The sequence below is a fragment of the Lycium barbarum genome, chromosome 2 (genome assembly GCF_019175385.1).
Source record: "Lycium barbarum isolate Lr01 chromosome 2, ASM1917538v2, whole genome shotgun sequence".
In the NCBI taxonomy this organism is placed as follows: domain Eukaryota; kingdom Viridiplantae; phylum Streptophyta; class Magnoliopsida; order Solanales; family Solanaceae; genus Lycium; species Lycium barbarum.
In genome coordinates this window covers 119,284,180-119,307,264 of record NC_083338.1, presented here as the reverse complement: position 1 = coordinate 119,307,264, position 23,085 = coordinate 119,284,180, and positions in this window count along the sequence as shown.

Below are 23,085 nucleotides of genomic sequence, written 5' to 3'. Positions count from 1 at the left end.
AATTTTGCTGAGTCATATTTGTGCACATATTTGCACAATAGAGATTGGCAGTTCTGAGAAGGATGATCAGGTGTTTTGGGATCTCACAGAAAGCAGTAAGTATTCTAACAAACTGCTTGGAATTTGGTAAGAACAAAAAGAGCTAAACAACCTCTAATCAACAAGGTATGGCATTCTTCTATCCCTTTTAAAATGTCTTTTCTTACTTGGAGAATTTGGAAAGAAAAGCTTCCTTTTGAGGATATTATTAAACATATGGATTCCAAATGTAACTGTTGTCCAATTGAGCATGAACAAACTCTGAATCATGTTTTCAGTCAAGGAAAAGCAGCTAGTTATATTTGGAATTTTGTTGGTGCTCCTCTTGGTATTAAGCACTTTCATCACCCTATTTGACATGTAACTAACTCATGGTGGCAGGAAAGTGCAAAAAATGATGTTCATAAATTAATTTTGCATATAATCCCTATTATTATTTGTTGGGCTATTTGGAAGGAAACTTGTTCTTACAGACTTGGAAATCAAAAGAAATTCAGTTGATACAAACTAGAGCACCAGGTGAACTGGACAGTGCAAGCAACCACATCCCGGATGCAAATTAACATTCCCCTGGAAATACTTTTGTCACAATCTGGTTAACCTACAACATATTCCTAAGTGGTATGCTGGCAGAAACCAGAACCAGGCCTTCTCAAGCTCAACACGGATGGAAGCTTCAACTTGGGTAATGGCAAGGTAGGTCTTGGTGGGGTTCTTAGAGATGAAGAAGGGAAGGTTCAACTTCAGTTCTAGCTGTGTGTTCTGGTCACAATATAGCTGAGGCAAAGGCAGCATGGTATGGATGTAGATGGTGCATTCAAAATGGCTATAACAATCTCAACATAGAACTGGACTCTTTGCTTATCACTGGAATGCTCAGAGATAGGAAAGCTAGCAGTTTCCAATTGAACAAAATTATTGAAGACATTTCTGTCATGCTAAGCAATGCTATTGTCAAGTTCACACATTGATATAAGGAAGCCAATCAACTTGCCAATTGGCTGGCAAAAATGGCAATGAACTCACAGACTAGCAACACATATCTCTCAGCCCAACAACTACCAAAGGGTGCAAAGGGTCCTTTTCTCATGGATAAGAGACAAGTTCCTAGCATTAGATCTAAATTTGACAAGGCAAACTTCTATGTTGTTAGGCTAACCTCTTGTATAGTAGTAGAATGGGCAATAAGTTGGTTTTGCTGGTAGCCCTTTTTTTTTTTGTAGGATAGTCTCTATCCTTGTGTTGTAATTTTGAACTTTTAAGGAATGAAATACAACACTCCCAGGAAAATTGGGGAAATTTGAAAAAAAAAAAATCCTATAAGCCCAAGACTAGAAGTTGGCTCAGTGGTTTAGGAGCTTCAAAATTTACCTTGAGGAGGTTCCAAGTTCAAATCTCAAGCACTACATTTTATTTGCATTAGAAGAAGGGAAATGAAGGAATAAAAGGAACAAAACGTGCAACAAAAGGTCAATAGGGATTTGATCCCTCAAACTTGAGCCTACTGCCTAACCAGTGCTCCATTCAGTTTAGTTTGACCATGTGTTCCTTCAGTTTATATTAGATATATTTATAAAAAATTTACACATAATATACCGAGTTTATTCGGATGATCATGTGTTCACGTTACCCATTTTTTATACATAAATTCTCCCCTGATTTCAATACGTTCCACACTTGATATATGAGCAAAGTGAGACAATGAGTTTATCATATAGGTGTACCTCTGCATGTATCTTTACAAAAAAAAAAAAAAAAATCTTTAAACACATTGAATTTACATAACTTATCACACAATCCTGAAAATTCTTATAAAATTATATTCATCTTCAAATTGCTATACATTTTATGTTTGCATTTAATTTACAATCAATATAGTAGTACCTTTCATGAATCATTTCCATTACTTCTAATTTCAAAATTTCCTATGTAAGAAGCATTCCTCTCAAGGAGTTGCCACACATAAAGAAGGAGGTGACCGTGATCTATCTGGCTAACAGAAAAATGCAAGATGATGTTACTATACCCCTTAAATTATAGCACCTTAGACTTCTAACATGCCTAAAGTTTTACTAACAGATAGTAACATTGCATTTGGTGACTGGACCAGAACAATGAAGAGATAGCTTCTAATCAAGGAAGCTAAAAGAGTAGTGCTGGTGTGAGGTACAAAAAAACAAGTATATCCTCGAAGGCAGTAGAGACAATAGTTAGATAAGTACCTTATTCATCAACTCTCTGGCATTTTGCTTGGATTTCCCCTAGAAACCTTGCTCAAGACACTGAAAGCAGGAAGAAGTAAATTTTTGTGAACAATGAATTCTCATCCTAAACAGTTCCTCTGCCTCAGGCGTAAAATAAGAAATGACTAGCATTATATATCTGTCTCTTTTCAGCTTTTTAAGCTTTCATACAAATCAATACCAACTTTTTCAAATCAAATCAGCAATGAACCAGTGATATAACCGATATCACAAACCATATTGATCCCAATGATGGCAACATATATTGGGGCAGTTAAAAATTACTATTTGATAGAATCTAACTGTGTGAATGAGGATCTCATGGCACTTCAAAATTTTCCCGATGAATCTATCTTTGTGACTCCTCCTCCTCCCCCCCCCCCCCCCCCCCCCCCCCAACCCAGCCACCAAAACAACTCTTATATATTGAATCATGGGGGTTCAAAGAACCATGAAAGTGGAATGTTTTTTTGTTTTCTTTCTAAAGTTGGGAAGTTAAAGCTTGTTCATCCTCAAGGAACCTCTAGCTTCACTGGGAAGTTCATGTTCATGGTATAATAGTTTTTGTTCTTGAATAGGTGTGGCATATTTGGTAAGAACATCTGCTACTTCATTATATTACTACCCTTCAGTAAAAAGGCCATAAGTTTGTGAACAAATTTCCAAATAGCGATGATTTACGGCGTTGGAACCTAACCCAAAGGGATTTAATTTGATATATAGTAAAAATCATAACACCTTATATATTGAGAGTTATGTTTGTTTAAAGTTAGGCCTTGCACTGCAAGATCTTTGACTTTTTGTGGCGACTAAAGTCGTTACAAAGCCATGAAAGTTGCCATTAAATCTTTTTACTAGCGACATTAGGTTGCTACAAGTAATTTCGGAACTGACTGCGTCTAATGACAACTTCTATGGGTTGCCATAATGTGGCGACTTTAGTCGCCACTAAAATTAATTACTGCATTGCAAAAATATTCTGCAAATTAGACTATAATTGTGCACACTCATTTGAAACTTTAGTCCATAGTATACTTCCAACTTGGTTTCGCCCTAGGGCTCTCCTTTACTCTAAGATCTTATCAAATATACCTTGTACCCTTATCATCATGTCCATGTGATATTCTTCGTGATATGTTGCACTACTCGTTGCCAATCTTACTTTATACCAGATTTTCTCCTAAGGATGGACCACGTTACATTACTTGTTTCAAGCTAGCGTTGCGGAATAATAAAGAACAGTAAAAGTCAAGACAATGATTTTTACGTGGAAACCACCCAGCTCACAAAGGGTGAAAAAACCATAACCTAAACCTCTGAAGATTTTTTCTCAAAGCTCCACTATAACTGTGAGACTTGCAAATTCAAGTTACAAACTCTGCAGCCTAGGAACTAAACTTTAATTCCTATCTCAACAATATCCCCCAGACTATTGAGGCCACTCTAGGTTATACCAACTTGAAGTTGAATTTAACGAACGCTTATGCCTATGCTAATTGCTTCTATAAAAGTTGATAAAGGTACAACTCGATAAGCAAATTTTAATATACGAATCTAGACTTAAGATTGTAAAACATAAACTCTGTGGAATAGGTTTCATTTTTCTTCTTTGTATTAGGGCGCACTTCAGTAATCAGAATTCTCTCAACTATTGCATTGACGGTGTTTTCTTGATATTCTGATTTTCTCTCTTTGTGAGTGCGTCAAACTTCTTCATGGCAAGACTTGGATATATGTAGTACTAGGTTTACATCAAGTCGGCTGAGAACTCAATCCCTACATGGTAAGGCCCATTATGAGAGTTAGAGTTTGAGTTGACTTGAGATTTTTGCCTTCATGGGGCTTCAATGTCCTTGTAGGAGTATGAAGTATCTTGATAATTATGGACAGAAATCCTGCAAACTTGTCCGCCAAGTCTTTACCATAAATCACAAACCCTACTCACAGTAGGACTCTGAGTTGGAATATGTTCTTGGACCTGGTTCAAGCATCTGTCTCATCCATCTCTGAATCGCCTCAGGGTCTGAGATGGAACATGTCCATAGACCTATTTCAATCACCCTGGTCTTGCATATGTATCTTGTTCATTTACTTTGTCAATCATCAAAACTCACATGTACCTGTGCCAACATTTACTTTGTCAATCATCAATAGTCCCGTGTACCTATGCCAACACTTCGTATCATTATCTCTCGTTCACATGCACATTTTATTTAGTTAGCATGTGTTGAACTTCTTAATGACCTGCAAACATTTCGAAATTTTCTAGGGAACTATGAAAGTGCAAGAGAGGGGGGGGGGGTGTGAATTGTTCAAAAATTTCGATCTGTTAGTCGACTAGGTTGAGCCAGCAGTCGACTACCTACTTTATACTGGTTCAGATTTAATGTGAATCCTAGTCCAGCCCCCTTGGGTTGAAAGGGTGATCCCTCCAGCTCTTTTATAAGGTTTGGTACAATGAAGGTTTTTAAATGAAGTTCCTACGTCTACACTCAAACCACTCTTATTCTTTTTGATACAAAGCCTCACAAACTATAACTTTCTTTTCTCTCTTATTACACTATGAATCACTCAGATTAACAATGTTTATTTAAAGTAAAGCAGAGCAAGGAGGTAATGAGGTTGTTGCATAAAAGCTTGTGTTTGTGAGGCAGCCCTTTTTATAGTGTTTTAGGCTCTTCACGCAGAGAGATCAACCCAAGGGATTTGATCCTTGGAAATGGAATTAAGGATCCTATTTACAAAAATAAGACTGAGCTTTTGTTGCTTTCCTTGTGCGTCGGGGCAGCATCAGATTTATTACTCTTCATGAGATATGCCTTTTAATATTGAAGATGACGTTTCCTTCTTTGAAACGATTTGATGCTGTTGGAATATTGCTTCTTTATTTTGCAAATATCTTTTCCTTTCTTGAAAGATTTTGTACTGCTGAAAGGTACTGCTGGTTGCACCTTTAGGGCTGTGGAGCCATTTCTCGAGTGAGCCCAGGTCGTTGGGGCTGTTCTGTGGGCTTCTATTTTGTTGGTGCTATTTTGTGGGCTCACATATATTCCTTATGTGATTTAATTACTATACCTGCACAAGTAAAATTGTCATCATAAAAACTTGACACTAACAATCTCCCCCTTTTTTAGGATGACAATTTTTAGAAAGTATGTAGTCAACTTCCCTGTAGCGGATGCTCCCCCTGAATGGGTGGAGGCTCCCCCTGACTAGTCGACTAGTCCTTGTAGGCTCCCCTTGAGCAGTTGACGATCCTTCTCCCCCTTTGGCATCACTCAAAAAACAAAAGCAAAGAACCAGCAAACAACCAACAACAAAACAGGCTAAACCAAAGAACCACACAACAAAACAGACTAAAACAAAGAACAACTAGGAAATAGCAAATAGCAACTAGCAGCATAACCAAACATAAGTCCCACAAAAACATTGTTTAAACAGTTAAAAAAAACAGCCAACTAAGAACTATTCTTGGTGGCGGAAGACTGGACGACGAAGAAAGTAAGCTAATGTATTCACAATAGCATCCTTCATTTCAGTCAACGGAGTAGTAAGACGTTCAGGCATGGCGGCAACACTGGCTTGAGGCTTGGTGGACAGTTTGACCGCTTCCTTAATAACAACATCCAGTTTCAGCCGCAGCTTAGAGACATCAGCACCTGTTTCCTTAGTCACATCATGAATCTTCTCTACTTGTAACAATATGGATGCCATTAAGTCTTTGATGGACTCAATTTTTTCATCCATAGACGAAAGTTTGGCGAGAAGTTCTTCATAGCATTCAGTGGAGACAACAGAAGGATTTGATTTTTTTCCCTTTGGTGGAGGGACCAGGTTGAGATGCCTCATATACATCTTTTAACAAACAGGAATCATTGTTCAAGATGTATCCCATGCTACCAAACGCCCTAGAGTTGTAGCATTGCTTAACTAGAGTGACGGGATAGTCGACTAAGTCGATTTTGTGGACTTCTAGTATGCGGGAGATAAGCATGCCATATGGTAGACTAGAAGGATTTGAAGCACACTCAATCATGTAATTGATAATGATGGAGGACAAATTTATTGTCACGACCCAACCCCGTAGGCTGTGACTAGTGCCCGATCTGGGCACCCAAACCCATCTATCAAATGCATTCAAGTATATACCAGAAGCCTACGAGGCTATATTCTAAATTTAGACAATTCCCAGAAAAATTTCGGCAGAGTTTCCTCTGTTTTACAGACTATCCAAAATAACCCTGTACACAGCAAACACCAACAAAGGCCACACAGGGCTAGCAAAGCAACGTATAAACATATGCGGACCGGCCGCCTCGGCGTATGGGATCGCCCAAAAAACATATACACCTATCCATACAGAAAGACCCTAACCCACAAACATGTCCACAGACCTCTAAACGGACCGACAGAATCATATGACGGGACAGGGCCCCGCCGTACCCATGAACGAATATATACAAATGCACTAATAAATATATATACCAAAAGTATAAGCTCCGGAAAGAGAGGAGCACTCCGAATAGCAGAAAGGGTGTCCTAAACAGGTGGATCACCAGGCTGTGCGTTCGTACCTGCGGGCATGAAACGCAGCCCCAGGAGAAGGGGGTCAGTACGAAATATGTACTGAGTATGCAAAGCAGAAGGTACAGAAATAAATCTGAACAATAATCGAATCAGATATATAGAAAATAATACATATCAAAAAAAAATATCAAAATGTTTATTTCCAAAGTATAAATTATGCATAGGGCACAGGAAAATGTGGTCGCCCGCCTGTCGATGGCGCCACAACACAGCATAACACCAGAAAGTTTCAAATCTCCGAATCCCCGTCACACATCATAACGCCAAACACAGCATAACGCCAAACATAAGTGGAACCCGGCCCTCGAGCGAGGAGCACGGTGAACCATAATCACAGCATAACACCAGAATGTATCACAAAGCGCACGACAACAGAACCGGCCCGGGAACCGGTGAACGATGTCACAGTAAGCACGAGCGGAGTAGTGAGGAATCATATGCATAAAATCATTATTATAAATCTGAAGGATAAGTAAAATAGTCATATTCGAAATCGGAATAATAATTATCACTTTTTGTTTCAAAGTTGTCGAATTTCAAAAAGGGCGTCGCGGGACCCACGGACGAGTATAGACCCGAACTGAGCCCGCCTATGAAAAGCATACTCATTTTATATCATACAAACTCCTACGAAAATTTCAAAGCAATCCGAGCTTTTCTGAGGAAATTATGGGCGTTTGAAGTTTTGGAATCGCTAAAGAATGAACTTTAAAACAAAAATCAGCTTTCATGTAATCTTTACAAATTATGGATTCCAAGAACATAAGGATCAATGTTTTGCCATGACAAGGCAAGGATGCCAAAGAACAAATGCGATTCATAAACATGCTCGGATTGTGAGAATAGAGTTTCCTCGAGGCTTATATCATAGCCTATTTTAACTAAGGCATGCCGAAGAAGGAAGGTTACTTTACATACCTCAAACGCTCTCCAATACGATCCAAACTCAAGCTAAATCCAACCTATGATTCGGGCTGCCCACGATCTATAAACAAGCCATAAAATGCCAAACATTAGCTAAAGACTCTTTGGGCATTAAATTCCAATTTCGCCCTTAATTCTACAGAAATTTGGGCAGCATTTCCCTTGTAAATAGGCTACCCCGAGAATTTAACTCGGCCGTATCAATCAACAACAACAACAACAACAACAACAACCAACCTAACAACATTAATAATCAATCCGAAAGGTAATACAACAATAATAGCTCTCTTTTCCATCATTCATCAACTTTCATAAATTCAATTCGACGACTTACCTTCAAGCCAAAATCGACGCTTATACGCTCACATACTAACCCGAACCCATACCAAAAACATTTCAAGACATTCTAAGCAATTTATACAATTTTTCCAACAATCCATAAATTTTCCAAAGCTACCCGAAACAGCCCCTAACCGAGACAGCCCCCCTAACTTTTTCTTCATTTCCAAATCATGGTTCGTATCTACAATTTACATTCTAACAATGTTATTTTCATCAATACACAATTTACATTAAATGTACAACAACTTCCAAATCAGTCCGCAATATTTACAACATCAATTTGAGTCAATAAACTTTCATTTCCAACATAGAATTCATGGCGACGACGGCTAAACAATAAGCGATACTAATTCAATTCTTGGCAGATAAGGTGACCCATTTTCGGCTAACACTACACATATACATATATGGATGATTCTCAATTGTTCTTCACCTTAGAATGATCATAATCAACTAACTAGGCATTAATTCATAATTTCAATCACAGCACAACAACATCCATTTACACGGCTCAAGCTCCACATACACAACTCACCTCCAACATTTCATATTTCATGATTTTCCTCCATTATAACATACTACAAGATACAAACAACCTTTATAACACAAAAGCAAGATCAACTCTTACCTATCCTCTTCAATTCCACAAAATGCTAGGGTTTCCAATGGATGAAAAATAATGGGTTGATCGCTCCAACGACACTCCCACGCTACTTAGGGACCTCAAAATAGTGGGTTTGTACCAAGAAAATAATTTTGGAAGAGCAAGAAATGGGGGTGGATTTTTCCTTGGGCTGGCCGAGAGCCCCCTTATTGTGGTGCTCTTCAATTCCTTCTTTTTTTTAAGAGTTGGGGTGAAGTGAAATGAAGTGGTCATCTTTTTAACAATGCAAGACTTAGTCAAGGGTGCCTTGGCCCACATAATGAGTTGTTCCACTTAGAAGGTGACACAAAGTTGTGTGGGCACCACATGGAATTTGTGGATGACTTTCCACTTCAAATTTTATCACCTTTGGTCCCAAATTTTCCTAATTGTTCCATACCAATAAATTCATGCACAACTTATATCTCAAAATAAATTCGAAGGTCAAGAATCCCGACTTTGTATCCCAAAATAATTTTGTCCTTAGCTTATCATAAATAAATCCGGATTATTCCACTGTACAAAAATACGGGTTCTAACATTTATTTTTTTCTTGGAAAGAAGGCAAAATGCAAAAATAGCATCACGTTGGGAGATAGTAGAGTAGGACCCAGCACGAGGAACAATGGTAGTGGCAACCATATGAGCAAGCACACGAGCTTCAAACGAGATATTGGACGGACCAATTTGAGCAGGAACAGAGGTGGAATTTGAGAGGGTTTTCTTAACATCGTCAAAAGACACTTCAAGAGATTCATGCCAAAAAATTTTGGGTAGTTCGGAAATAATAGAGTAGGTGAAACCAAAAATAGAGTCAAGAATAGAGCAATTTAGCACAATGTGAGTGCCAAGAACCAATGTTTCGAGTTCATCAGCTTTAGAAGACCTAATATTGGCATAGAACATACGAACAGGAATTTCATACACATGAGGAGGGGTTTTAAAAAAGTTTTCCCATCTTTGATAGACAAATAATTGTTTAACCTTACAACTTAGAGAGAGCATAAGGTCAAGATCGACAATCCTACCAGAAACGATGGTTTTGTCCTCAAGAGACGAGAACAATGTTTGATGATGTTCTGTCACGACCCAGCCCCGTGGGCCGCGACTGGTGCCCTATTTGGACACCCAAACAGACTTACGTACCAGATCGACATATCCAAAATTCATTCAAACTTAACATACGTCATTTTAAGCAAGTACTGAAAGCAAATATCATCTTAAGCGGTCGCCCGTACAGAAACATCATATCCAAATCCAATAGATTGGCAGAATACACATCGCCAGATATATACACATATACAGACAAATGGGCCGTTTTGGCCATAATAGTAAACGGGGCCGCATTAAGACGCAGATCATAATCACAACGAACAAACATGACCCATGACCCACATATATGACTACAAGCCTCTACAAAACATAACAAAACATATGACGGGACTGTCACGACCCAACCCCGTAGGCCGTGACTAGTGCCCGATCTGGGCACCCAGACACATCTATCAGATGCTATCTCAGATTTTATTAACCGCATTCTAGTATATAGTAGAAGCCGACAAGACTATATTTTAAATTTAGATAATTTCCAGAAAAATTTTGGTAGAGTTTCCTTTGTTTTACGGACTATCCAATATACCCTGCGCACAGAAAATACCAACAAAGGTCACACAGGGCCAACAAAGCAACATTTAAACATATGCGGACCGGCCGCCGCGGCGAATGGGATCGCCCAAACACAACATATACACGCATTCATACAGGAAGACCCCCAACCCACAAACATGTCCACAGACCTCTAAACAGACCGACAGAATCATATGACGGGACAAGGCCCCGTCGTACCCCTGAGTGACGTACATTTATACAATAGCAGGAGACTGTACCAAAAATATAGGCTCAGGATAAGAGAGCGCCTCAGAACAGCGGAATAAGATCCTAAGCGGGCGGATCAGCGAACCTGTCGTATGTACCTGCGCGGCATGAAAACGCAGCCCCCGAAGAAAGGGGGTCAGTACGAAATATGTACTGAATATGTAAAGCGTGAAGTAGAGAAACCAAAATCATAACCGGAAACAGAACGAACAGAAAGGAATGCAAAAATCCAGAATACCAAATGCATATTTCAAAACATAAGGAATGTGTACAGAAACATATGCCATATCATGTCCGGCCCCCGCCAAGGGACTCGGTAGACAGAACGTGGTCACCCTCCCGACGCTGGTGCCACAACACATAAGGATCAGAATAGGAGATAACCCCATAACATAGCATGTCATGTCAAATGGCCATATCGGATCATATCATATCATATCAAAATAGTGTATATGGCACAGCATACTCCACAACCCATGTACACGTATACCTTCCCCCTCACCATCGAGGCACGGCGAACAATGCAGAGGAATACGCTTGACAACATAACCTGGCCCGGGCTCAGTGAAGGAAACATTGAGACATCCACGAGTGGAGTAGTAAGAAACTAATGCAATATGAGACATAATACATTTTACAAGGACTCGATGGAGTATTCCGAAAAACAACCGTATTAATGAAACCGCACGATAGTCACGGTGCGTATATTTCGGATAACAAAAATAGATTATGTGATAATAGTCTTCTTGGGATCATTTCCATATTCCAAAATAATTTATAAGACTTAATAGAATAACTTAAACAAGTGTCATTTAGTAGTCAGAAGAGTAGTTAAGACGTTTCCTTTAAAACTTCTCAAAATAGGTTAAAATGCAATAAGAGTGAAATCGAGCATAGTGGGCCCACCTCGGGTCAACTAAAGTGATAGGCTCAATTTACGTACATTAAGTCTATAGAGTCATCCCTGGAGATCTTCGAACAATCTCCTAACTTTCCAAGCAATTTGTGTAAACTTACCAAATTCTTTCAACAAAACGTACTTATAGGATTCAATTCTATTGAATGAAAAATGGACATTTTCAGATTTAGTTTGCTATAAACAGAATATCCCCCGAGGTTCAATTTCAAACCCAGTACATCTAGGACATGCCAAGAGAAAGAAAAGGATAGCTTTACATACCTGTCGACGACTATCTGTGAATCCCTTTTGCCTCGTTGCTCTTTTCGCCTATTTATATAAAAGTGACGTTATCGTTAGTAACTATATTTCCTAGTTCGCCACTCTATAGTTCATTCTTCTATAGGACCTACATTCCAGTCTATATATATGTTCTCACTTAAGTATTCTATTATCTAGCATTTTGGCGAAAATTCGGCAGCACTTCCCCTTATAGGTTCACCTATCCAAATCTCCAATTGTGTTCCTGTAGACACAGAAATACCAGCAACAATACATGGGCACACTTATACTTTCAATTCCTTCAATCCAATAAAAAAAAAGGCGACAATATGATTGTATCAACACAATTCCAACTTTAACTTTCCAATCTTTTCGCCATATAGTTCGGGACAACAACAACTATAATTCTACTTAAAATTAACTATCATGCTTGATAAAAAATAACTCCTGCTCACGGCCCAAAACAGCAACATAACATTACCATTTACAATTTCTTGTGATCAACACTTATCTATCAAGTTTACAAAAATCGCAATAACTTGCAATTGTCCAACTCCAACTAAACAACAATAACACGTTTAGCAACATTGTCTATATAACCGCAAGAGACTATATTAATAGCATACTAACTCCTACAACAGCCCATAACGACTTCAACTCCACTTTTTAACCATCGATGTCTTCATTCTTATTTTAGAACCCATGACAACAACAATCAACATTCAAACTAAATTAGCCCATCCATTTACATAAAACAGTCCACGGTTGGACTGTTTTTCCCACTTCCACATATATCATTTCTTTTACAACTTAACTCACATATTTAAAATGCAAACAATACACCACTATGTCCATAACAATCAACAACTAAAGTATCACATAAAACAGTCCATTAACTCCTTAAATCAACTCCTACACGGCTTCAACACAACCACATACAAAATTCCATAATCTTCATTCCTTTCAAACACACTACATCATTCAAACCATCCTTAATACATGTACAAGAAATTCAAACATTACTTCACATAAGCCCTTCACACGGCTAACTTTAAATTTCAACAACATTCAATACCAACATGCACCATTTTATACATATTCACAATGCATCCAACTCATTCTAAATGTAAAAGAAATAACCAATTCTTACCTTGGATACTTGACCCCAATTTGTGTCTTAAATCTTTATACTTGTTCTTGCTTTTCCACCTCTCTCTCCTTGTCTTCTCCTTAGAATTTTATTAAGCTACAAACTGTTTTTTTTTTTAAAAAAAAAAAAAACTCAATCTGGCCGTGAGAAGTCATGCATATGCTTTCTTGTTCTTGAAAGTTGATATCCAACAAATGCATTGGAAAATGTCATTTGCACTTTGCCTTATTCTATGTATATGGTTTCCCACCATGTTACACGTACACCCCCACTTGATGATTCAACATTCCACCTTGTTTTGTTAATTTTCAGATTTGATTCCCCCCCCCCCCCTTTTTTTTTTATTCGGGTGGGGCCCACATGGCCCCTTAAGCTTAATTAATTAATGAAGTGATTTAAATTTTAATCCCACTTAATAATCTAATCATAGTTAATTTGCCCCTAATCTCCAATAATATCTTTATACCAATAAAATTTATACACAATTTATGTTTTAATTAAAATTGAAAATTAACGATTTCTATTTCGTATCCGAAAATAATTCCGCCTTTAACTTGAGTCGATTTGCTTGCGGATAATTCGTCGTATAAATGGACGGGGTATAACAGGGATAGGGCCCCGCCGTACCCAAATAGTCATATATACAGAATGTGTATAACAGAAGATATGTACCAAAAATATGAGCTCTGAATCAAAAGGAGCAATCCAAGTGGCAGAATATGTATCCTTTACTGGAGGATCACCAAAATGAACGTCCGTACCTGCGGGCATGAAAAGCAGCCCCCGAAGAAAGGGGGTCAGTACGAAATATGTACCGAGTATGTAAAGCATGAAATACTGAAGTCAGAATCATAACCGAAGTGAGGAGTGCAGAATATGGATACCGAAAGAATATATCAAAATCTGTGCAGAAGACATATATATATATCATGCAAATAAAAATCGTGCATAAGGCTCAGGAATGTGGTCGCCACTCCGACGCTGGCGCCACAACACATCATACGCCAGAAAGTTTCAGATCTCCGTACAAACCCCGAACATATCGTATCATCATAACGTATCACAACGCCAGAACATGTCATAAATCATATCACATCATAACGCCGTATATAAGCAGTACCCGGCCCTATAGCGAGGCCTCGGGAACCGTAACACATCATACTGCCGAATGTTACATAGTGCGCACGATCACAAAACCGGCCCGGGATCCGGCGAACGATATCATAGTAGTAGGCACGAGCGGAGTAGTGCGGAAACCATATGCATACACATATTTAAATAAATCCAAGACTCGACGGATAAATACATATACATACTAATATTAGAAGGCTCAAGGTAGGCATCGAGTCCATCGGAAATTAGTATACAAAAGTTACGGACTTCCAAATTACAAAACTTTCGAAAAACACATCATAGGTCATTTTCTGAAAATTTAGTATCATTCATATTGAGGAACTTTCAAATAACATTATAGGGTTCTTCAAACGGAGTCTTAGAATCATATGCACATATTCGAAATATACATATCCAAACTTAAGCCATATCAAATATTTTTCAAACCACATCTGGAAACGTATCGACTAATATTCAAACATCATAGGCATGTGACAAGTCGTATGGAATAGTTTATGGAAATCAAAGACATAGGCCATCCTAGTGGCTCTAGGAGTAGAATTTTTCTTTGGAGCATACATATATGTCATTCATTTATTTCATAAAGGTCATGCCAAAAAGGAAGAACGGTAAGTTTTACATACCTCGATCGCTCACTACCAAATCTCGATCACTCGCCAAACAAATCCCGACTCAAGTCTCGGGCTCTCCAATATCTACAATAATATTATCAATTTCCAAAAATTAGCTACAAGTACTTAGAATTTTAATTCTAATTAGTATTTGTCTACCGAAATTTCGGCAGCACCTCCCCTGTAAATTCAACATCCCCGAGAATTAAACTTGGCCAAATTCATCAACAACCATACCAACAATACCAACAACCATACCAATAACATCAAAAACCAATTTAAAATGCATTCCAACACTAGTACCCTTCCTTTCAACATAATTCACCGACATTCCATTCAATTACGAATTTTTCAAGCCAATATCGACACTTACACATTCATTACCAATTCAAGACCATTCAAGTGCAATTCAAAGCATTTCATACCATTTTACAAAATATACAAAAAATCCACCAAGACTAGAATTCATCTGAAATCTCCAGCCTTCGACACAACATTCACAACACATTTTTCGTCTTCCCATTTCATCAACAACAACCACAATTTACACTTTAACAATTCCATTTCCATAATTACATAAATCCACAATAAAATCACCAAATTTCCTACAACAACTTAACAAAAATTTTCATGCCAACTTGAACTAGAATTCTTCCATTTGCATTAAAAGGTCATTACAACACAATTAACATAGTAAATAAAATTTTTGATCATTCCTCTCCATCAACACCCATTTTCGGCCACACACACACATACCCATGACACAAAATTTTCATACTCTACATTCATTCCCACATACTACAACATATATATAAAACTCTTCCAATATAAAAAGAAGTAGAATTCTCACCTTTTCCAAATTCTCCACTTGGTAAAAAAAGTGTTTTCTTGCCTCAAAGTTTATACCACGTTGAAGAGTGTTCCGGGCTTAGTAAGAATTCAAAGGAGGTGAGTTTTGAACCAAAGATTTGAGCTCCACAATTTAATTTAATTGTTTCTTGTAGTGGCCGAATGGCCCTTTGTTGATGCTCTCAATTTTTTTCTTCTTGAAGTTTCTAGTGTAGAAGACTTATGACCCCCTTTTTCCTTTATTTATTTCATTGGTCTTGAATTGTCATGGGCTTGGGCCCTTTTCAATGGGTATGGCCGGCCACTACTACTTATGGGCCTCTTTATTATGTTTTTTTTTTAGCCCAATTGGTTATGGTCCATATTTTGTAATCCGCAAAACTAATTTCCAAAATTCTAAATTTTGCCCTTAGCCTTCCTCGATATTTCCACATCAACATTTCATGGTCAACACACATATTTTAAATAGAGATCAAATTATGGCCTTATTTCTTACAAGTCAAAATTGTTTCGAATTTTCCGAACATGCAAAAATGCGGGATGTAACATGTTCATCCCAAAATTATTTCTGAAGATCAAGAGGTTTATCACAGATTGTTTTGAGTTTCTTGGAGGAGGTGGAGTTTGCAGCCTCAGAAAGGGCTCGCTTTCTGAGATTACAAATGGGAATGGAGTCGGAGTCGTCAGAGGAAGCAGGTCACCGGAGATGACGGCGTCTTGAGGAGTAGAGGAAGGAGTCTTACCCATTTCCTGGAGCCTTGAGCTTTGACGTGTGGAGGGAGTTGGAGGTTTTGCGTTTTTCACCATTGAAGAGATGAGAAGATGGACGGAAGGGTTGGAAGAGAAAGGTGGAGAGGAAGGTGAAAAAGGTTTATGGGGATACGGGTAAAACAAAATGATTTATGGGAAAGGTAAAAAGTAAATATGGGAAGATGGGATTGTCATAAATTTGATGGGAATACAATTTATGGCAAAGATTTGAGAAGCCGAAAATCATGGCATGGATTGTTAAAAAAAAAATAGACAGATTTATCAATAATTCTCAAAGATCTTCTTAGCATGCAGAAACGTTCCTCAAGAAGGGGTTTAGTAAAAATATCAGCAAGCTGGTTTTCAGTGTTAACAAAAACTATTTCAAAATCTCCCTGAGCAACATGATTTCTGATAAAATGAAGCTTAATATCTATATGCTTGGCCCTAGAATGATGTAAAGAATTTTTGGACAAACAGATAACACTAGAATTATCACAGAAAATTTTTATAGATTTAAAAAATAAGTCATAATCACTTAGTTGATAAGACATCCAAATTAGCTGTGTGCAACATTGACCAACAGCAATATATTCAGCCTCAGTAGTAGATAGAGATGTTGATCCCTGTTTTTTGCTATTCCAGGAAATAAGAGATTTTCCTAGAAGCTGGCAAGTATCACTGGTACTTTTTCTATCATCTTTATCACCTGCAAAGTCTGCATCTAAAAAACCTTCAAGCGTAAAATCAGTGGTGTTAGGATACCATAAACCATAGTTAGTTATTCCATGAAGGTATCTAATGATACGTTTAACAGCAGTAAGATGAGATTCCTTTGGAGCAGCTTGGAATCTAGCACACCTGCACACACTAAACATAATATCTGGTCGACTAGCCGTTAGGTAAAGCAGTGATCCAATCATTCCGCGATACTTGATTTCATCAACAGGTTTTCCTTTTTCATCCTTATCAAGAGAGTAAGTAGGACTCATTCGAGTTCCCATAGCTTTTGAATTAGACATCCCAAATTTTTGAACAAGTTCTTTAGCATACTTATCTTGACATATAAATATTCCAGTGTCAATTTGATGGATTTGTAGTCCCAAAAAGAATTTTAATTCTCCCATCATACTCATTTCGAACTCGCTTTGCATAAGATCAGAAAATTCTTTGCACATAGAAGGGTTAGAGCTTCCAAAAATAATATCATCAACATATATTTGTATAATGATATTTCCTAAGGAAGATCGTTAAATGAAAAGAGTTGTATCGATCTTTCCTCAAAAAAATCCATGACTTACCAGGAAGGAGCTTAAGCATTCATACCATGCCCTAGGTGCTTGTTTAAGACCATATAAATTTTTACTTAATTTAAAGACGTGATAGGAAAATCTTATGTTTTCAAAACCTGGCGGCTGTTTGACGTACACTTCTTCTTCAATGAACCCATTTAAGAAAGCGCTTTTGACATCCATTTGAAAAAGTTTGAATTTTTTAAAAGAAACATATGCAAGCAAAATTCTAATGGATTCTAACCTGGCAACAGGAGCAAAGGTTTCATCATAGTCAACACCTTCCTGTTGTGAATATCCTTGAGCAACTAGTCGGGCTTTGTTTCTGACCACTTCTCCAGCCTCATTTAGCTTGTTTCTGTATACCCATTTTGTGCCAATGATTGAAGCATTATCAGGTTTGGGAACTAGATTCCACACTTTGTTCTTTTCAAATTGATCAAGTTCTTCTTTCATAGCCTTGACCCAGTATTCATATTTTAAGGCATCACCAACTTTCTTTGGTTCGTATTGAGAAATAAGAGCAAGATTTATATTATCTTTACTAGATGCTCTAGTTTTCCTCCCTTCATGGATGTCTCCAATAAAAAATTAACTTGGATAGTCAGGTTCACTTCTCCATTCGTTTGGAACTGTACCAATAGTAGCATCAGTCAACTGAGGATCATCAGGAGTCGACTCACAGGGTGCCTTCTCTTCAGTGGGTTTTGTAACTACTGCAATAAGTATTTGACTGTCTTCTTCATCTGCAATTTTCCTTTTCTCGACCAGGTGATTAGTATCATCAAATACAACATGAATAGACTCTTCAATAGATAAAGTACGTTTGTTATAAATTCTATAAGATCTACTAGTAGGAGAATAACCAAGAAATATACCTTCATCACTCCGAGGATCAAACTTACCAAGATTTTCCTTCCCATTATTGTGAACAAAACACTTACATCCAAAAGGATGAAATTAGCTAATATTTGGTTTCTTACCCGTCCATAGCTCATACGGAGTTTTCTTAAGAATTAGTCTAATTAGGCATCTGTTCAAAATATGACAAGCTGTACTTACCGCTTCTGCCCAAAAGTGATGTGGTAGGCTTGTTTCTATGATCATTGTTCTTGCCACATCTTGAAGGGTTCTGTTCTTTCGTTCAACTACACCATTTTGTTGCGGAGATCAAGGTGAAGAGAAATTGTGTGTGTATCATTGATCATTACAGAATTCTTCAAAAGCTTTATTTTCAAATTCTCCACCATGATCACTTCTAATGGAAGTGATGTAATATCCTTTCTCACGCTGAAATTTCTCACAAAAAAACTTAAAATTCTTTAAAGTATCATCTTTATGAGCAAGAAATATTACCCAAGTAAAACGAGAGAAGTAATCTATTATAACAAGTGCGTACCTTTTTCCTCCAATGCAGTACTAGTAGGACCGACTAGATCCATATGAAGTAATTGCAAGGGCTTTGATGTAGACACGATGTCTTTAGAACTAGAAGAGTTTCTAGTTTGTTTACCATTTTGACATGAATCGCATAAGTGATCTTTTGTGTAGTTGAGTTTTGGCAATCCTATCACAAGATCATGTCTTGCTAGTTTCTCAATTAATCGCATACTAGCATGCCCAAGCTTCTTGTTCCACATCCATGGATCTTCTCCTATTGATGCCAGGCATATATGACCTTTAGGATTTTTGACAGAGTCCAGAGTGTACACATTTTTATTTCTGCTTCCAGGAAGAATCTTTGTCCTAGAGGAGTCTTCTATGACACAACCTGATTTACTAAATCTTATCTCAAGATCTGAATCACATAGCTGAATTACACTTAACAAGTTATACTTAAGTCCTTTTACCAACCAAATATTTGAAATGTCACAGGAATTATCAAAAGCAATAGTACCAATACCAATTACCGTTCCAGTTGAATTATCTCCAAAAGTTACCAATCCTCCATTAAAGTCAGCGACTAATTTGAATAGACTTTTGTCGCCTGTCATATGTCTTGAACACGCACTGTCTAGATACCATTTTCTCTTTTTTATTTTCTTGTGGTGTTCCTGCAAGACAAAATTTTTATTCTTGTTTAGGTACCCAAGAGTTCTTGGGTCCTTGATGGTTAGTTTCAAAACATTTAATTTTCTTGGATTTCCATATCCAACCAGGTGCAGTTGAAAATTGAAATCTACAGTTATAATAGTTATGACCGAGTTTTCCACAGTAAAAACATGTTTGAAAAGGTTTTCTTTCCACAATATAGGAATCAGTTGAACTATGCATTCCAGATTTCCTTTCAGTTCTTTTAAGAGTTCTAGTTGACTTATCAGTATTTAAAGAGCCAGTTTTCTTTCTTTCAAAGTTCCTAGTTACTTGCACAACCTTTTTCCCAGTGAACTCATGTGTATAAGTTGATTGGTTTGACTTAACATGGTTGTGGTTGGAGGTTTCAATAAAATATCTAATCTAGATTGTAAATTGTAAACTTCACTTTGAATTGAATTTTTTTCTTTTTCGCAAATTTCTAATCTTGATTCCCATTCCTTTTTCCCTCTCTTCAGTTTTCTATATTCATCAAAAACATTATTTAGATCTATAAAAGTTTGATCTAATAATTCTTGAGTTTCTTCACATTTAGCACATGAATGAGAGCTTACCTTACTGCCTTCTTCAAGAGCCATGAAACACATATTTTCACCTTCTTTAGATTCTTTATCTGAGATCTCATCTTCACTCCAACTGCTGAAGGCTCTTTGTTTTTGATAACCTCTGGTTGGTTTCTTTCTTATCTCGGGACATTCAGATGCAATATGGCCATATTTTCCACATTCATAACATTTTCCGTCATTCTTTTGCTGTCCAGTAGGAGTCTTGCCTTTTCTAAAGTTTGAGCTTCATTTTCTATTATTTCTTGTTCTTCTCATGGCTTCTATCACATGCCTCGAAATCATAGCTACTTCTTCTTCTTTAAAATCATCATCAGATTCTTCAACTTGAGCTTTGAAAGCGACCACTTTCTTCTTTTCGTCCTTCTGGTATCTTTGTATATGATTCTTTTCAAAAGCTATTAGATTTCCTCTTAATTCATCATAGGTGAACTTATCCAGATTTCCGTCTTCAAGAACAATGGCTTTGGTTTCCCAAGTCTTTAGCAGACTTCTAACAAGCTTTCTAACTTGTTGTGAGTTGGTATAGGTTACTCTAAGCGATTTTAGTTCTCCAATAATTTTGCTGAATCTTGTGAATATTGATTCGATGTTCTCATCGTCTTTCATCATAAATGCTTCATAATTGTGTCTTAGAGCATCAAATTTTGTTTCTCTTACTTTTGATGTTCCTTCATAAGTAACCTCAAGTTTATCCCACATTTCTTTAGCAGTATCACAATTTGAAATTTTTGCATACTCTTCTCCACTCACGGCACAATAAAGCAAGGCTATTGCCCTTGCATTTATTTGCAGTGTCTCTTGTTGTTCTTTAGTAATGTCGTGTGACTCTAGATCAATTGTTGACGCTTCTGCATCTTCTTTGTTTTCAGTGTCCGCTCTGGGAATGGGTTTAGGTCTTTTTTTAATCACGACCCAGGCTTGATAATCAGTTGATTGCACGAATATTTTGAATCTTTCCCTCCAGTGGCAATAGTGCTCACCATTAAAGTATGGTGGTCTTGTTGTGGAGTGCCCATCTTGCAATATTGCTCTAGGAATTTGATATCCAGCCATTTGATCTTTTCTCACGTGCTGTTAAGCACTGAAGGTGAGACCTTGCTCTGATACCAATTGAAAGTGCAAGAGGGGGGGGGGGGGGGGTGAATTGTTAAAATTCGATCTGTTAGTCGACTAGGTTGAGCCAGCAGTCGACTACCTACTCAGTGAGTACTAAAGTAAGGTACAGAAAACAAATGACACACGTATTTTATACTGGTTCAGATTCAATGTGAATCCTAATCTAGTCCCTTTGGGTTGCAAGGGTGATCTCTTCAGCTCTTTTATAAGGTTTGGTACAATGAAGGTTTTGAATGAAGTTCCTACGTCTACACTCAAACCACTCTTATTATTTTTGATACAAAGCCTCACAAACTATAACTCTCCTTTCTCTCTTATTATACTATGAATCACTCAAACTAACAATGTTTATTTAAAAGTAAAGCAGAGCAATGGAGGTAATGAGACTGTTGCATAAAAGCTTGTGTTTGTGAGGCAGCCCTTTTTATAGTGTTTTAGGCTGTTCACGCAGAGAGATCAACCCAAGGGATTTGATCCTTGGAAATGAAATTAAGGATCCCATTTCCAAGAATAAGACTGAGCTTTTGCTACTTTCCTTGTGCGTCGGGGCAGCATTAGATTTATTACTCTTCATGAGATATGACTTTTAATGTTGAAGATGTCGTTTCCTTCTTTGAAACGATTTGATGCTGTTGGAATATTGCTTCTTTATTTTGCAGATATCTTTTCCTTTCTTGAAAGATTTTGTACTGCTGAAAGGTACTGCTGGTTGGACCCTTAGGGCTGTGGAGCCATTTCTCGAGTGAGCCCAGGTCGTTGGGGCTGTTCTGTGGGCTTCTATTTTGTTGGGGCTATTTTGTGGGCTCACATATATTCCTTGTGTGATTTAATTACTATACCTACACAAGTAAAATTGTCATCATAAAAACTTGACACTAACCAACTGCACTGACAATTCCTTTTGCTTCAACTTTATTGGATTAGGCATAAATTTGTCATCAATGTTGAGCTTCCAGTTATTAGAATTTGGTTTCAACCGTTGTACCATTAGGCTGCTAATTCTTGATTTATAGTTCTTAGCAATCCAACAAATTTGACTTCAGTAACAGAGATCATCATTCTGAGCTATTTGATACCAAACTTTTCTGTCAGTATCATTGTTAACAAATATATGGTCTGCATCCTCCTCTTTTAAATTCCTCTACATGGGCAGTTACGTTGGGAGAGAAAGTATACCCATGGGCGGAGCCACCTTAGGCCAAGGGTGGTCAGAGCACACCCTTGGCTGGAAAATTACGCAGTATACATAGGTTAAATGTTAGCTATTATGAGTATATATTTAATTTTGCACACTCTTAACACGAGTGAGAAGAAAATTTGCATATCTTTCGTCAAATTCCTGGCTCCGTCACTGAGTATACCTAATCCTTAATTACCATAATATCATCTTGAAGTAGTTTCATTTTTAAAACCCTCCATATAAAAAAGAGACCTTAACAGGGAGCTGTTTCATCTTGTATATTTTGCGACTATTGGGACACAATTGTTCTACCAGAAATCATTATAGGTTGATGCAGAAGGTAAGATCCCATTGGAATAGAGTTTCCATACTGCTTGATCATTAAGAAGGCCATTGTCAATGTCCACCTCTTTAATTAATCATTTCAAGAATATAGTCTGGAAATGCATTTTCTCATGAGTTGCCTCAAATTAAATTTGACATAATCAATGCATGGTTTGGGCGGGGGGT